This window comes from Mastomys coucha, unplaced genomic scaffold, assembly GCF_008632895.1.
Source record: "Mastomys coucha isolate ucsf_1 unplaced genomic scaffold, UCSF_Mcou_1 pScaffold15, whole genome shotgun sequence".
NCBI lineage: Eukaryota > Metazoa > Chordata > Mammalia > Rodentia > Muridae > Mastomys > Mastomys coucha.
Window position 1 is genome coordinate 148,767,062 of NW_022196897.1, and position 5,471 is coordinate 148,772,532.

Here is a 5,471-nt window from a genome sequence, read left to right on the forward strand (position 1 = left end):
AAAAAAAAAAAAAAAAAAAAACTATTTGACCTCAGATGGATATGGCCAGAGAAAAATATCTCCATGATATATTATAGTCAAGATGTCAAAATGATAAAGTAAAGAAATGATGTCAAAAGTTACAGAAAGAAACACCAGCTCACCTACAAGAGCAGAAGCCTGAGAACAGCATCAGGTCGTTCATTATCACCCTTCAAATCCAGAAAAGCATAGAAGGATATGTGTCAGCCCCTGAAGCTAAATAAGTACTAACCAAGACTACTACATCGAGCCAAGCTATATTTTAACATGAACAAAGAAATAGGAACATTTCATGATAAGCACACACTGAGACAGTTCATAACCACCAAGCCAGTATTACAGAAGATGCCTACAGGAATGCTATACACAGAGGAGGGAGAAAGACGATCAGGAGAGCACAGAAAAGAATTGATTTCGTGAGAGCAATGGATAAATGAAGGAGAATTGGGACTAGATCCATCATGTCTAACAGGGAATGGATTCATCATATCTAACACAGGAGACCAGCTATGATACTAAGAGGGGAGAAAGAAAAATCCAACAAAGATCATCCAACCGACCAGAAAAACAACTAAGGGATTCACAAGAATTAGTAAACACATGCCAATAATAACCTTAAATGCAAATATCCCCCACTCACCAATACAGAAATGTAATCTGAATGAATGGATGAATTAGATCTGACTGTCTGCTGACTTTAAGAAACAGTGTGACTGGTAAAAACAGACTAAGAGTCAAAATATGAAAGGTAATCCATACAATGAACACATACCAATATAAGTGGATGCAGCTGTTTTGATATCTGATTATGTAGACTTCAGACAAAAAATTAGTGTAAGGAGATAAATCAAGCATCTACATATTAACAAAAGGAACACAGGACATTTGCTGAGTGAAAGAAAGAATCAGAGAGACAGAAAGAAAAATACAGAGTGGGATGAAGAAAAAGGTAGATCTGGGAGGAGCTGAAGTGGGAGTGGATACGATCAAGATATACTGCACAAATTTCTCTAAGAATTATTAACATGTATCAGTTCAAAATCAAGATATAACAATTATAGATACATGCTTTGAAATTTGGAACTCTAAATTGTACACAAACAAACATTATTGAACATGAAAGGTCAAACCGGGATTGATGGAATAAGAGTGGGTCGTTTGAATAACCCACGTTCATCTTTAGATAAGTCGTTCAAACTAAAAATTAACAAAACCAGCATTTAATGCACCATAGATCAAATGGACTCAACAGATTATACAGAACATTCTATCCAAGAGAAACAGGATATATGTTCTTCTCGGCAGTCCATGAACCTTCTCTAGAATAGACCATCTTTTAGGCTACCCATTAGGTCTTCTCAAATACAAAAAAAAAAAAAAAAAGGAAATAATTTTTAGTATCTTATCAAATAGAATACAGCTAGGAACCAGCAACAAGAGAAACCATAAGCATAGATGAAGAGTGAACACTACAGTCTGGAATAACCAAGAAGTCACTGAAAGATCCAGAAACAAAATTTCAAATTTTCTAGAATTAAATGAGAATAAAACTGAGCAGAACCTATGGGGCATGGTTCAAGTTAGGTGTAAGAGAAAAGCATATGACTCAAATAAACAAACTAATGGTGCACATAAGGATCCTAGGAAAACATGAATCCAAACCCCAAAATGGCAGAAATTTCTACAATTGAGATAATCCATAGAACTGATCAAGCAAGAGTGGGATCTTTGCAAAAATAAATAAGATTGGCAAACTCCCAGCCAAGCTAACCAAAAAAAAAAAAAAAAAAAAAAAAAAAAAAAAAAAAAAAAAAAAAAAAAAAAAAAAAAAAAAAAAAAAAAAAAAGGAGAGAGAGAGAAAAAAAACCTACATTAATCAAATTAAGGTGAAAGAGGCAAGTTAGTATGGATTCCAATGAAATACAGAGAATTACTAGGGAGTGTTAAAACTTCCATTCAAAAAGATTGGGAAAGAATCAAGAAGGAACAAATAGACTGTAGAACACATAAGACCTACGAAAATTAAATCAAGGGTCTTAGGAAATAGTTCGATGGGTAAAACACTTGCCAAGAAAGCATAAGGACCAGAGTTCAGATCCCTGAAACCCACATATAAGCCATGCAGCTTGACTGTAATGTGAGCCTGGAAAGGCAGAGACAGGAAATGGCAGAACATGCCAGTCAGCTATATTAGCTAGGTTCAAGTGAGGGACCCTAACTCAATGAATAAGGTAGAGAGCAATCAAGGAAGACACCAGCACTAGTTCCATGCCTCATTCATACATGTATCTATGTACACATGTGTCCACACATGCAAGTAAGCATGTACAAATGACACACATGTATATACACCCACAAAAAGTAAAATTAAGAAGACATAAACAATGTCTAGAGATCCATAGCAGCAAGATGGAAGCAGTAATAAAAACCTCCTAACAGGGAAAAGTCCAGGACTAGGCAGATTCATTGTCAAGTCTACCAAACCGAAATAGAAAGAACACAACTAAACTCATTATATAAAGTCAACTTTGGACACACACACACACACACACACAAGAAAAAACAAAACAGAACTATAGACCCATTTCTCTAATAAACAGACACAAAAATTCACCAAGAACACTTAAGAACGCATTAAGAAGACTGTATACCGTGAGCTAGCTAGTCTCATTCTAAGGGTAAAAGGTTATTCAATATGCACAAATCAAGAACTATAATCCAGCTCCTAAGTAGACTTAAAGACAGATCCACATGTTCTTCTCAATCAATGTAGAAAAGGCCTCAACAAAGTTCAGTAGGCTTTTATAATAAAAAGTCTTGGGGAAAATAAGAATATAAGAAAGATATCCCAACATGATAAAGGCAATATACACCAAACCTATAGCCATCATTATAATAAGTGAGGAAAGTTGAAACCATTTCCTCTACAATCTGAAATAAGACAAAAGTGCCAATTTTCTCCACTCCTACTCAATATATAGTGCTGAGTCTTAGCAGTACATGAGCAAAATAAAAGGGTTACAAACAAGAAAAGAGTAAGTCAAATTATACCTATTTGCAGACAACAAGATTCTATACTTAAGACTTTAAAAACCACAGAAAAACTCTTAGCCCTTATAAACACTTTCAGCAAAGTAGCAGAATACAAAATCAGCATTAAAGAATGAGTGGCTTTTCTATATACCAATAATGAACCCACTGAGACAGAAATCAATAAGAAATTCCACTCACAGTAGCTTTTTTAAAAACACTCTATAAACCTAACCAAGGATATGATTATGTTTCTGAAGACAATCTACAGATTCCACATAATCCCCATTGAAAATTCTAATGACATTCTTTGTAGAAGTAGAAAAAAACTAAAACTCACATTATAGCAAAAAGACCCCCCCCCCAAAAAAAAACTAAACCAATTGTGGACAGAGAGAGCGATGCTGGAAACATCACAATACCTGATCTTAAATTTCACTGCAGAGCTACAGTAATGTAAACAGCATGGTACTGTCTCAAGAACAGATTGCAGACCAATGGAGAATAAGCAACCCAGAAATACACCCACTCAGATACAGTCAAATTTTGACAAGGCTGTCAAAACAGTCAATAAAAGATGGCCTCTTTAACAAAGGGCACTGGGGAAACTGGATCTCCATGTTGTCAAAGAATGAGACTAGATCCATAGTTCTCACTCTGAAAAAAAAAACTTATTCAAAATGAATAATTAAGGTAATCTTTAAAAATTGAAACTGGTACAGGAAAACATAGATAAATCCCTGTAAGATACATGCAGAATCAAGGACTTTCTAAAAAGATTCCAATAGTATCAGAAATTATCCCCAAAAAATTATAAATGAGGTTACATGAAATTAAAAACCTTCCACATGACAAAGGAAATGATCCCTAGAGTAAAGACACTCGTGTACACACAGTAGGATCTTTGCCAACCACACAAAAGATCAGCCCACAAACAGCAATGAAACATTAGAAAACAAATGATCCAGTCAATAAGTGGCTGATGAACTGAACAGATCTCAGAAGAAGAAATTCTAATGGTCAATAAGCACTTGGAACGTGCTCCACATCCTTTGTCATCAGAGACATGCAAATTAAAAGTGCCTTGAGAATCCATCTCACCACAGTGTGGCTAATGTCAAAAAAGCAGTGGCAAGCAATGCTGGTGAGGATGTGGGGGAGAGGAACCCTTACCGTTAGTGAGAGTGTGAACTTCTACAGCCACTACAAAAGTCAGTATGGGGTGGGGGGGTCCCTTAAAAACCTAAAAATAGAAGTAACATATGATTCAACTACATCACTCTCAGGTTAATGCCCAAAGGACCCACACATCACAGAGATACATGCAAACCTATGTTTCCTGCTACACTATCCACAATAGCTAGGAAATGGAGCCAGCCTAGATGTCTATCCATAGCTGAATAGATAGAGACCATGATGTGTCTATACATCATGACATTTTATGTAGCCTTTAAAACTGAAATTATATTCAGAAAAAAATGGGCACAGCTGAAAATCACTGTTAAACAAAATGAGTCAGGCTGAGAAAAACAAATACTGTATTTTTTTTCTTATAGGCAGGACTTGGGTTTTAAATGATGTATTTGTGTGCATCTATTTATATGTGTACATAGATTCTGAGACTAAAAAGAGGATCATAGGAAGGGAGGACAGGATCTTGAGGGAGGGAAGAAGAGAGGGAAGGAAGGAGAGAAGGAGGGAAGGAGGGAGGGAGGGAGGGAGGGAGGGTGAGGTACTAGAACACAATGCACGAAGGTAATAGGGAAGACTATGTGAAAAGAGCACGGGAACCAGCCAGAGAGATGAGAAGAGTACACGGGGGCGGGCAGTGGGGAGGAGATATGGGCGTTATGGCACATAAGCATGGAAATGCCATGATAGAATTATTACTCTGCACTAACCACTAAGGCCAGTACTCTACAGAGCTATGTGGTGGTATGGTAAGTATCCTGTATTCATTAGGGGACCAAAAATACTTCTCAAAAGAGGTCAGTAGGGAGCTACCATCCAAAAACTGAGAAAGTATCTACCAATGGGGCAGGAAAGCAGAAGTATGAAGAGAGTCATTATCCAAGGAAATGATACAGACAAAATCCCAGCATCAGAAAAACCATAGCAGGCTTGACGGACTGACCAACAGGGCAGCAGAGACCAAGAGCAGCATGGAGAAGGAAAATGCTGGTCACTGAGTGCAGCTGAGGTCACTCTTTGAGAAGTGGAGAAAGAATTTATTTATACACCATAATCAACAGATATAACAAAGTCATTACTGTCACTGTTAAGATGGAAGCTGATGACAGGCATGGTGCTGCATGCCTTTAATCCTAGCACTCAAGAGGCAGAGGCAGAGGCAGGAGGATCTCCGTGAGTTTGAAGCCAGCCTTGTCCAGGTCAGGCAGAGGTATATAATGAGACCTTGT

General features: G+C 37.1%; 1 long non-coding RNA gene across 1 annotated transcript in view; it reads right to left on the reverse strand.

The window, feature by feature from the left end:
• The window catches only part of LOC116092500, a 15,897-nt gene that overhangs the window by 2,239 nt on the left and 8,187 nt on the right, over nucleotides 1-5,471 (reverse strand). The gene's annotated exons all lie outside the window — the stretch shown is intronic.